The following is a 12,673-nucleotide window of genomic DNA, read 5'->3' as shown; positions in this document are numbered from 1 at the left end:
TGTTTCTCAATTGTAAGTTAGAAGGCAGAACCTTGGGCACTGGATTTTCTTAACTTTGGGGTAAGTGTGACATAATAATCCTCATTCCTTCTTGCTTAAGAAATAAAGAGAAATGAGTGCTTTGTTCAGTTCTTGATATAAAAAAGTCAACTTTAAAGCAATATTTTATTAGAACCATAAGTTTTGCTTGAAAATATTTTAAATCCGGAGTTTATTTTCCCTTGGTATTGCCACAGAGCGTCAACGGGAATTGAGATAATTTTTTTCTTGTATTTGTACCCACTTATTAAACACACATGTGAGCTAGATTCCTTGCATAGGTGCAAAAGGGATTAGAAGAAGGGGAAAAAGGTGCAATTTGGTCCATTGACCTGTTTCCCTGCCCTCAGGACTCTTTCACACAGCTGTGAGAAAAAGGGAGAGGAGGAAGGAGGTAATTTAGCAGCTCATATCCAGATGTTCATTTCAAACACACCCTGAACAACTTTTGCATGGTTTATTTCATTTTCTGAAACCATTTTTCACAAGCCTGTTTTCTCAGCTGGGAAACTTCTGGTGTAGTCTTTTCAAACAAATATTGCATTTGGCATTACAAAAAAAAAGAGCTTTTGAGACATTCAAAGGACAATATGTTTGCCTTGGTCTGCAGAAGCAGGACTACAGGAATGTAGGCATTCTGTACCACCCAAAGTATAGGTGGAGTAATGTTCCACTCTTACATTCCATTTACATGGAATCTTAAGAGCTCCTTTAACTTGATCATTGTAATGCTCTGCCATCTTTTAGGTTGGCTTGAAGTGTCAGAGCCAAGAAACCTCACTAAAGACAAGCAAGGCCAGTGGAAGAATCCACCAGGGTTAACACTAAGCCAGAAACTTCTACATGGCACTTCAAACAAAGTAGTCCATTTTCATAAAACTCTGTGCTATTCTAGTTCTACTCACTTTCTTAAGTAAAATAAGAAGAACTAGAGGAATAACAGTTCTGAATGCCAATGACTCTCTTATGCAGAATCCCGTAGGATAACATCCCCATGGCTGGTTCCATTCCTCTCAAGGTCCAGTTCCTGACAACAGATTGTTCCACCAGAGTCATAGGAGTTGGGGTCTAAGAAAACCCCTTCCCCCACCAGAGCAGAGCTGTTCTCCTGGCCAACTATAGGAGATAAACCATTTCTCCTTCATAGTTTCTTTAGGTTGAATAAAACCTAGGGATAGATGCAGGAAAGAATGGACAACCCAATAATGAGTCCCAATGGAAGACTAAGTTCTGTCTCTTTGAAGAAAGGAAATAAAACCACAAAGATAAAGGAAAGAAACAATAGAGCAAAGTTTTGATGTTGGAGACATTAAAAATGGAATGTTTTAAAACCTAAACTGAGTCTTGGATAGTTTCTTAACCTTTCTGAGACTCAGTTTTCCCACTTTTAGAATTGGGCACCTAAGTCCTTAGACCAGAGTATTAAAATGAAGATTGAGTATGAAAATGCCTTGTGCAGTGTCCTCATTATTGGCTAGCTCTCGGCACCACATTCCCTTGACTTAAAGAGAATAGTGAAAGAATGTTAGAAGCCTTTATTTCTGTAGTTGTTTCTGTTGAGAATCTGTGTGTCTCTGAGATATTAAAGAAGATATCCAGGGGATGTGGTTGAAGAAGGAGACATAGGAAGATCATGAACTCACTTCCTCCCATGGACACAGCAAATCCACAGATATATATGGGACAATTTCCTTTGATAAAGACCTGAGAACTGGTTAAGCTGCTCTGTCAAATTGGGAAAACAGAGGAAGGTAGTAGAGGCCGAAATAGATCTTGCCAAACCTCACTCCTGTCTGGGTGACTCACAATTGGAAGGGAACTTGCAAACCCGGAACTCCTTCCTGAGGAGCAAAGGGTTCGTACCCCACGTCAGGCATCCCAACTTCCAAGACTTTCACCTGAGAGATGAACACCAAAAACATCTGACTTTGAAAACCAATGGGGCTCCCAAGACCCAAGCCGTGAATGGCAAATTGAGAAACGTCTCTTAAGGTGCTCGACTGTGGACTCACTCAACTCAGTGTCCAGTGCAGAAAGAGCCGTTTGAAGAGCACAAGACTTCATGTGAAAGTGATTTATTTACTAAATTCAGAACATTGGCCTGAGGGGCAGGGGGCCTTTTGGGATAATCTCCAGGGACAGAGGCACTGGTGGGTGCCATTTTCATTTTCGTGCTCTCTCTCTACCTTGCTAAAGCTGGCAGTGACTTTTTTCTTTTTTTTTCTCTTTCTCTTTTTTTCCCTCTCTTTTTTTCCCCTCCCTTTTCTCTCTCTCCTTTCCATTTTTTCTCCATGGGTGCCATCTTTATCCTTCAACTGATAGGTGTCATCTTTTTGGGCTCCCTCTGCCTCTTATAGCTGGGGCCCTGATTTTTGCTACTATCTCCCAGGGGACACCTCCAGATCTGGGGCCAGCAAGGGTTATGCTTGCCATCTCACAGGACTGTATATATTTGCATACTTTAAAAGTTTCTGCCTGAGGGTCTGGCTTCGAATCAGCCTGAATCTGGGTACTAACTAAAATCTTTCCCTTTGGGACAAGGTCTTGGCACACCCTTAGCAACGGGGAGCTACTAAAAATGAAATAGGATGGTATTTGTCTTTCTCTTTCTGACTTATTTCACTTAGTATGATGATCTCTAGGTCCATCCATGTTGCTGCCAATGGCATTATTGCATTCTTTTCTGTGGCTGAGTAGTATTCCACTGTATATATATCCCACATCTTCTTTATCCATTCATCTATTGATGGATATTTAGGTTTTTTCCATGTCACTGAGTCACTTTTCTGTACAGCAGAAATTAACACAACATTGTAAATCAAGTATACTTCAATAAAAATAAATTAATAATAAATAAATAAATAAAATTTTTAAAATGTGAAATAGGCTGCTTGGAGAATCCAAAATGTTTAAAGAGACACCAAGAGTTAGGATAAGATTGAAAAATAATGTTCATCTCCTATCTAAGGCCACTCCTTCAAGACTGGGAAAAGATATCCAGTAAGCTGTTGGTTATAAAAATCTAAATGTCAGGAGAGACATTTACTTTGAGGATAGAGATTCAGTCTTCATAAGCACAAAAGTGATGACCAGATGCTTAAGAGTTAATGAGAAAACCGAAGAGACTATCGAGATTGGAAGGGATAAAGGACATAGAACAGAGATGGGGACGTTGCCGTTTGAGGAATGGCCACATAGGAAGACCCTGCAAAGACAATGGAAAAGAAAATTGAACAAGAACATTTAAAGTGTAAATTGATGAGAACAAGGCCAAGAATATTTTTCAAAAGAAACAAGAGGGAAGATTTTCTAAATTTTAAAATAAATATACATATTACACTCTGAAATACTGGGAAGTGGGAGAAGGAATGAAAAAATAAAATGTGCTAACTTTCTTCATTGAAAAAAGATAGAGTCAAAAGCTATTGTTTTTTCTTGACCTTGATAATTAGAGAAATAGCAGATCAAGTATGTTCTTTTGCAAAATTTAGTAGAAACAAAAACAGGATGATTCCTCCCAAATTACTGGAGGAGATTAAAGAAATCAAAGCAGAGTTCAACTAGCAAAAGACAGGAAATATGGGAAATGATAGGAAAGCATGAAATACAGAAAACATAAAATAAGATCACAGAAGGAAGTGCAAATTTATTTCTTATGACAGTAAATATAAATGATTTTAATACCACAATATTTAGAAACCATCAGTTCAAGTGAGAAACAAAAATACACCTCTTGGAAGATATACTTTATTAAAGTGTCTTGGAAACTTTAACCATAAAGTATCTGGAAAATGTGCATCAGGAAAGTGCAAATAAGAATGACATAGATATTCAGTTTATATTTATATTTATTATCAGATGGAGTAGAATCCTACTTTATATCAGATGCAGTAGAATCCTGGGTTAAAAAAAATACAAACAGGAAAAGAGTTAATTTACTTGGAGTTATATTCCGTTATGAATAAATGATTGTTATATACTTTTCTCAATAATAAAGTATTAAATAAATATGTAAATTAATCTTTTAGAAATTGAAAGGAAAATTTTTGTTTGGAATATCAGCTGTCCCTCAGTATCCATGAAGGATTAGTTCCAGGGCCCCTCCGAGATTGTACAGATGCTCAACTCCTTTATACAAAATGACATAATATTTGCACATAACCTAGGCAGGTATATCCTCCTATATACTTTAAATATATCCAAATTACTTATAATACCTAATACAATATAAATGTTATGTAAATAGTTGTAAGTACAATGTACATGCTATACATATAGTTGCCAGTATAGGGCAAATTCAAGTTTTGCTTTTTGAAACTTTCTGGAAAGTTTTTTTCTAAAATATTTTTGATACAAAGTTGGTTGAATCCATGGAAGTAAAACCCACACGTAGGGAGGGCCAACTGTGTGTGTGTATGTGTGTAAAATTCTCAACTAGACACATCAAATAGACAAAAATAACTAAGGATAGATAAGGTTTTATTAATATAATAAGAATATACAAAACATGTACATTACCCCTACAGAATGAATACTCATCATCTATGTTTCAGACGTTTTCCCTCTGAATTTCAGTGAAGTCTTCCTAGAACAAGCTTCATTTGCCTTTAGGGTGTGATTTCCATAAGAATATGAAGTTATTTCTCCATTGTGTTCTACCATATGGTCACACTTCTCTGATGACGTTCTGGACCCCGTAGCTTAGATTTGCTCCCACATGCAAGTACCCAAACTTTTCTAGAAAGATCTTAAACTCATTCTCTAGGAAGAAGGACAAGCTCTTGAGAGACGGATTGACTCTCTAAGCTCTTATTTTACAGGTAAACTTCTGAGAATATTAGTTTAATTTACCTTCACAAAAAGCTCTCTTCCTTTAAATTACTTGTTCTGATGAATGTCTTTCCAAGACTTAACTTCTGCACAGACTTTAGAGGAACCCATTCACATCACCCACATTAGAAGTAGCATGAAAAAAAAAAAGTAGCATGTGAGGGTATAGTCATCTCTTACTGCAGTGTCTTATGGGTACATTTGAATTGCTTTATATTTTTTTAAATTCAATTTTATTTTTTTATACAGCAGGTTCTTATTAGTTATCTATTTTATACATATTAGTGTATATATGTCAATCCCAATCTCCCACTTCATCCCACCTCACCCCCCCCCCCACTTTCCCCTCTTGGTGTCCATACGTTTATTCTCTACGTCTGTGTCTCTGTTCCTGCCTTGCAAACCGGTTCATCTGTACCATTTTTCTAGATTCCACATATATGCGTTAATATACGATATTTGTTTTTCTCTTTCTGACTTACTTCACTCTGTATGACAGTCTCTAGATCCATCCACGTCTGTATTGCTTTATGATGAATTGGATCTAACATCAGAAATTGGGCTGATAGTCCAGATGGACACTTGGATAAGTCCTCAAAATTGCAAGCTTCATTTTTTTTCCTGACCACAATAATCTTAAAATACCTTTGGATTGTGAGAATAGTGATAAAATAGCCCTCTCCTAGCTCATTACTAACATGCCAGCATTGGGATAACCCTACTCAAGACTTTCCTACCCTGATGAGAATGGAGTATTTCTGGTAAATTTTACACCATGTTCTCCTCTTCTTATCATTATCATCATCATCGTTATCATCACCATGATGTTTACTATAAAATAACACATTAGCAACCATGTACAACCCTTTGCGTATGTTATATTGGGTTGGCCATAAAGTTTAACATCTTACAGAAAAAAAAAGAATGCACTTTTTGGCCACCCCAATATAATTTAACCTGATAATAATGTTCACGGTGGATATTATTAAAATTTCCACTTTACTGATGAATAAACTGAGTCTTATGTCCAGGCCACAAAGCATGTATGTAGCAGAGATGGTATTTTTAACACAACTTTTCATCACAGGAAACATCTCCCTTCTCCAGTCACCCTTCAAGTGGATTCCTTTTCAATCTCTACTTACATGGGCTCACAGGTCATTTCAGGGATGTCTCCTTTGATGGCTTCCAGAATATGTTTGTAGCTTCTCCTTATTTCTGTACTTCAATGTTCTCAAGTGGCCAAGCTGCTAATGAGAGAAATCACCCCACAGCCTCTCATTACATGTTATTGGGGAATAGACCTAAAGCAAGGAAATTCAGTATTGTCACAGAGATTTGTGATTTTTTTTACTTGACATTGTTTTCTTACAGTTTGTTGTCACTAGTTCTTATGGGCATGGGTAGAAAAAAATGCCATTTTAAGAACTCAACATGCTGTGTTTTATTCAAAATGTCCTCTCTTTTTCAAAGAAAACCAATTTTACTGGGTCAAACTTGCAAGCTTTTAGTTCTTTGTTGTTCATTCATTCACTCATTTATTCCATACATATACATTGTTTGTGTTCTATGGGTCAGATCCTCTGTTGGGTTTGGGATGAATGCTAATAAATTAAACATCCATGAAGACCTCAGTGAATTTTGCATTTGGGAAAGAACCAAAAGGCAAATTAAGACCTGCAACAAAATAATAAAGTTACTCTAAACGGGCTATAAGCCAGATAGGAAAGAGATTCATAGGTTGGAATTCTAATCAAGAAGCTCCTAGGCTAATATCCAGTTTGCCTGGCTAAACTTCCAGGCATGCCTGGACATGTCTGATGTCCAGGATGTATACATTGGGTCCCCACTCAAGGACCCTGCTAGACTGGTAATGTTACCAAGCTTGTCTTGGTTGGTATTGTGGTCTGAGTGTGAGAAAGAGAAAGTTCTGTATCTGGCAGAATAGAGATTTTTATCCTCATCTCTTTACCTTCTTCCTGGGACAAAGTACTGACCTGTCCACCTCTTACCTTTCGAAGGTGGGGTTTACGCTAAGCTAGAATTAGAGAAGAGTGTTACTGGAAAAATTGGACAAAAGGGAGACAGCAACCCTGTTAGAATAAAAATACAAGGGAATTTTAGTCTAAGAAGAGGTCAATGTTGGCAGGATTTGCTAATCTTATAAGATATGTTTGTGTGAGATTGGTAAGGAAAGTTCATTCCCTTCAGGAGGACTTCAACCTTTTGAGTTCCTGACTTGGTCTCTACTCCTACCAATGTGATATGGCACCTGGAGTGGAAAATAGTGACAACCAGAGCCAATTTTTGGATTTGATGCTTGACTGAGCACTTATGTTGAAGACCATACTAAGCATTTACCTGTATTATTTCACTGCATTCTAAAAATAACACTGTGAGGAAGGTACTATTAGCATGCCTGTTTTATAAGGCAAAGGAGATATAAAAAAGAAAAGCAGGGCTTTCCCGGTGACGCAGCGGTTGAGAGTCCGCCTGACAATGCAGGGGACACGGGTTCGTGCCCCGGTCCGGGAAGATCCCACATGTTGCGGAGTGTCTGGGCCCATGAGCCATGGCCGCTGAGCCTGCGCATCCGGAGCCTGTGCTCCGCAACGGAAGAGGCCACAACAGTGAGAGGCCCGCCTACTGAAAAAAAAAAAAAAAAGAAAAGCAGCTTGCCCAAGGGCTCACAGTGAGTAAAAGGTGAAAGTAGAATCTGGAGTCCAGAGTGTCATGCTCTTATATACTACAGCCAACTGAATGAACAGCATTCTATATTATTGAATGTCTAATTTTATTTTAAAATCTCTAGTAATAGGCTGTGCTCTACCTCTGTGCACTTCTAAGGTACTAACAAAAATACCAAATAGAAAAAAAGTGTCATGATGGGGGCCATCCACCGTGAGGCATATTATTGAAGGTGCATCTTTAAAAAATTTTGCCTCAGAGGAAACTGTAATAATTATAGTACAAGGAAAATAAATTAAATCACAAAAAAGTGTGGATATATAAGTGTTGAGGTTTTTTTTTTTTTGTATTTAGGATGGAGCTTCATCCCAGAGAAAGAATTTATGCCGTTGTGGCACTGGCCAGTCCATAAATTTAAATAAAGGCCCACAATGTGCCTTAGGAGGCAGGAAAACATAGTAGTTAAGAGCAGAGTCTGGAGGTGAATTGGCTGGACCTGAATCCTAGAACTACCACCAACTGTGCCAAGTTGGGAAACTCAAACATTCAGCGCTGTCAAATGGGGGTAATGACAGTATCTGCAGTGTTGTGCTGAGGAGCGTTCAGAGCAAGCATGTTTTGTGTGATTATTAAACATGTTTTAATTATCAGGACATAGTGCCAGCTATTAAACAGAACATGAATGTGAACAGGGAGATACTCAGACATAGGTGCAAGAGAGAAATAGGGTGTTGACACAGACATTGGTGAGGTTTAAAGAAAGGTCTCAGAGGAAGTATAAAGCTGAGTCCTCAAACACGCGCAAATGTGTTTTTGATGGGGGTGAGTGGAGAAGGACATTATTAGCAAAGGGAACCTCCATGAAAATGATGAGAGCATGGCCAAGCATGGCAGTCTTAGAGGACTGTAAAAGGTGGGGTATGACTGGATTTAGAATCCTAATTCTAAATTAGGATTGTTAGAGGGCAAGACTGGGGAGAAAGTGGGTATTGTAAAAGAGGGCCTTTAAGAATTCAGACTTCATTCTGTGGGCAATCAGGATCCATGAAAATGTTTCAAGCACAGTAAGTCATATTACCATTTGTCTCTTTTGTTGTTGTTCATTTGATTTTTTTTTTTACTTTACTTTTTTAATGAAAGGAACTTTTCAAAATATCCTTCCAGCAGGTGAAATATTGTGTAATCATTGTAAAGATATTAATCTATAGAAAATTATAAATAATAGTTTTAAATTACCTAAGATCCCACAACCTTGCGGAAAAAAAACACTGACATTTCACTGAATATCTCTCAGAATGCATACACACAACTTCAATGAGCTGATTAATATTATTTCAGAAATGTTTTAATCAATAATATGTTATGACAACCTTTCCGTATCAATAAATAAAAGCATGCATTAACATTTTAATGATGGCAGAGTTCTCTGTTTTGTGGAGGTAATGCAGTTTATCTACCCAGACTTTATTGATAAAAAAAAAAGTTTCTCTAATTCCTGACGCTTCAACAGTTAGTTAGAACACTGCCACAAAACTCCAAAGTCATCAACAGATTAGAAAACATAACAAACAGATGCTTGAAAATTAAAATAAACAAAACTCACTCCTTTAACCTGCTGCAGAGCAAGAAGAGAAGGGAAGGTCTTGTCCAGTAACTTGGGTAGAAGTTTATTTTTTCAGTAATTCAGCTCTTCGTCTCTTTTTTATTGATCATCAACAATGTGTCTGGTCCTGTTCTAATAATGGGATAAAATGACAAGCAAGTAATTGAATGTCACCTTTATTATAACTTACATTATAGTAGGGGAGACAGATGATAAACTAATAAACAAGAGCATATTAGATAGCCAGGAGCTCTATACAAGGAATTAACATAGGGTGGTATACAGAGTAGGAGACTATTTTATGGATTATCTAGGACACCTTCTCCAAGGAGCAGTCATTAAGGCTGAGAAATAAATGACCAAAGGACACAGGCAGGTGACAATCATGAAAGGGAAATTCAGGGAAGAAGCAGCTAGTACAAAGGCCCAAAGTGGGAAGTGAGCTCAGCAAGTTCAAGGCAGAGGAAGATCAAGAGGCCAATGTAGCTTGCACATATTCAACAAGAAGAAAGGTGGCACGAAGTGAGAAGCACAGATAGGTCAGGAAGCACCTTATAGGCCACATAGGAGATCAGTTGTTACTCTTACTTACAATGAGAGGAGTTTGGAGAACTTCAACCAGAGCAGAAACTGGATCTAAGGTTTTTTTGTTGTTGTTGTTGTTGTTTGTGGTATGCGGGCCTCTCACTGTTGTGGCCTCTCCCGTTGCGGAGCACAGCCTCTGGACGCGCAGGCTCAGGGGCCATGGCTCACAGGCCCAGCCGCTCCGCGGCATGTGGGATCTTCCCGGACCGGGACACGAACCCGTGTCCCCTGCATCGGCAGGCGGACCCTCAACCACTGCGCCACCAGAGAAGCCCTGGATCTAAGTTTTAAAAGACTGCTTTGGCTTCTTAAACCATAAGCTCTTAAGGATCAGTTTCTGTCTTCTCTGGCTCTACAGTCACAAGACTTAGAAAATACCTGGTACATAGGAGATGTTACATCAACGTCATGAAGAATCAACAAACGTTAAGTATGGAATCCAACACAGGGAAAATGAGAGTGGAAGCAGGGATTCTTTTATTAATATTTATTTAGCATTTAAAGGTACTATAATAGGTGCTGTGGTCATAGTGATAAATACATCTGTGATTATTTTACTTCAATTGTATGTTGGAGACTTACCTTTGTTGGAAGAAAGGGCGTGTCTTTTCTTGACACTCCAGCCTAGGATCTATTCATTTTTGGGTTGGAGACAGACTATATCTGGTAGCCTCTATTATTTTTTTTTAAGGAGAAATCCAGGTCTTCTACTTGACCAGAAAGTCTAAGAAGAAAGGGAGATTTAGGGTAATTGATCAGTTTATATTGGAATCTGTTGGATTCTTAGAATATGTTTGGCTTTGTGGGTGCAAATGAGCAGTGGAAGTTAGACATGGTGATGTGGCAAGAGACTTGGAGATGAGATCATGGCTGTGTAGAGACAAAGCAATGCATAGAGAAAAATACAGTGTGTGAAATAATTGTCATCATTTGCCCTCTCTGTCTCAGTCAGATTTATTGCTCCTTTACCAGTTCCTCAGAGAAACATGATAGCTTTTAAAGAATATGCAATTTGTAGTTGGACTGCTTGGTTGAGCATCAAAGCAGCATCACCAGTAGGACACTTGTGAGCCAATTTTCCAAACTTTCTGGGCTCCAGTTTCCTCATCAGTAAAACGTGGATAACAGTAATCCCTATTTCGTACAGTTGATTAAATCCTTTAATATACTTCCAGACCCTGAGCTATATTCAGGACATAATAGATGTTATCTAATACCTTTATTATAATCAATTGAAAATAATAATTACAAGGCTGTAACTCCTCTAGACCATCATTCACTGTGATCATCTCTATATTACCAATGGCCACTGCAGTATTGTGTGAAAGGTGTGCTTGATAAAATGTTCTTTGTATTTATCTTACTGGGGTCTCTGCTTATCTAAAGTCCAGGAAAGCTTTTCATTGTTAAGGACGTTACACACAGAAAGGGCACAGAAGTGTAGATGACATGCTCTTCTGTCTCGCTTCATATCGTGGATAATGTTGGGATCTAGTACATCATTTCCACAGAATGGTTCACATTGAGATGTAGACAATTTAGCTGAATCATGTGTTATCTGTGAATTCAGGGCTCAATGGAATCTCCAAATGCAAAATGTTTTAAAGCAGGGCCCATATACCACCAAGATCAGAGTCCTGTGGATCAGATGCTTATTGGAAATGAGACTCCAACCTCAACCCTCACTGATTCCCAACTTACTGGTGGTGGGTGATGTGGGAAACAACCTTCATGGAGCTACCTCAACTATGGCTCTCTGTATGTGCCATAAAATTCTAGAAACAGAGGAAATCAAGGAGAAAAAAAAGCATATTTATACTTTTGCTGATAGAGAAATTACTTATAGAGGTCATAACATAGGCTGGGTCAGTGAGATCCTGGAATCATTGTTTGTCTTCGTGTAACAGAGTGTTTCTTTTTTGAGAGATCATGGGAAGTGGGAAGCAGACAATGCCTCTCAGTGATCATCTAGGTTGGCAGGGAGCCCCTTCTTCTGGGCGAAACCTCTTTGGAGAGCAGAGAGTCCTCTCTCAGCTTTGACCAACTCACCTATGAGATCGGTCCTGTCTCCACTCTCCTTGAAGAGAGAGCCAATGATTGTTCTGACCTTTGGTCTCTGCCAATTACAGAGGGACGTAATTTAGTTGGATTCAAAAGAAAGACTTTCTTTCTTCTTTTCTATTTTTTTCTCTTTGTCTCATTTCCTGAGTCTCTGCCAAGGAAAACTGGTTCCAACCAATGCCAATGGGAGGCCCGAGATGGAGCCCAGTTCTCTCGAACACTTTGTACCCAAGTGAATTCTTGCTCCAAATCCATTATCCAACACTTAGTCAAGTGTGGACTCCTGTAAAAGCCTTGGAAAACAGAAACACGGATCAAACACACCTTCAGTGTGCTGTCATGTTGCATTGAAGATCTATGTGCAACAAACTAGTCACAGCCACCAGGTCATGAACAGAACACCCCTGAGATCTTTCATGAAGGACCTCCCATTGGGTCCTTCCATTGAGACCTAGCCTCTGAGGGCCTTTTCCACCTTCAGAATGTTCTGGTGTTCTCCCTTGAGAAAGGGCAAGAGCAGCCCCACCAGAGGCCCTTTTCCCTGGCAGCACTCTGTATCAGCAAAGTGTCTCCAGCAAGAATTTCCGTGGGAAGGTCTTCCATCTGGAGCTCGGCAGACAAGGGGAGTTTCCTTTGAGGTTCTGCCACCCTTTCCCCTCAGCTCTCCATAAGGTGTAGCTTGGAGAGGCCCCATCTGATTTTCAGGATGGGGTTGGTGCATTTCATGTAGTCAGAACTGCTCTTCTTAGTTTCCTCAGTGAGTCTGAAAGGGACAGAGAGAAAGAATGTTGTCTGTTTTACCACCACCTCCCATCTCAGTGTGCAACAGGTCACAAGATGTGACAAGTTCATGCGCTAATTCCTTCC

Source organism: Monodon monoceros, unplaced genomic scaffold (genome assembly GCF_005190385.1).
Source record: "Monodon monoceros isolate NGI ecotype Baffin Bay Population unplaced genomic scaffold, NGI_Narwhal_1 Super_Scaffold_13, whole genome shotgun sequence".
Classification (NCBI taxonomy): Eukaryota; Metazoa; Chordata; class Mammalia; order Artiodactyla; family Monodontidae; genus Monodon; species Monodon monoceros.
This window is presented reverse-complemented; position numbering follows the sequence as displayed.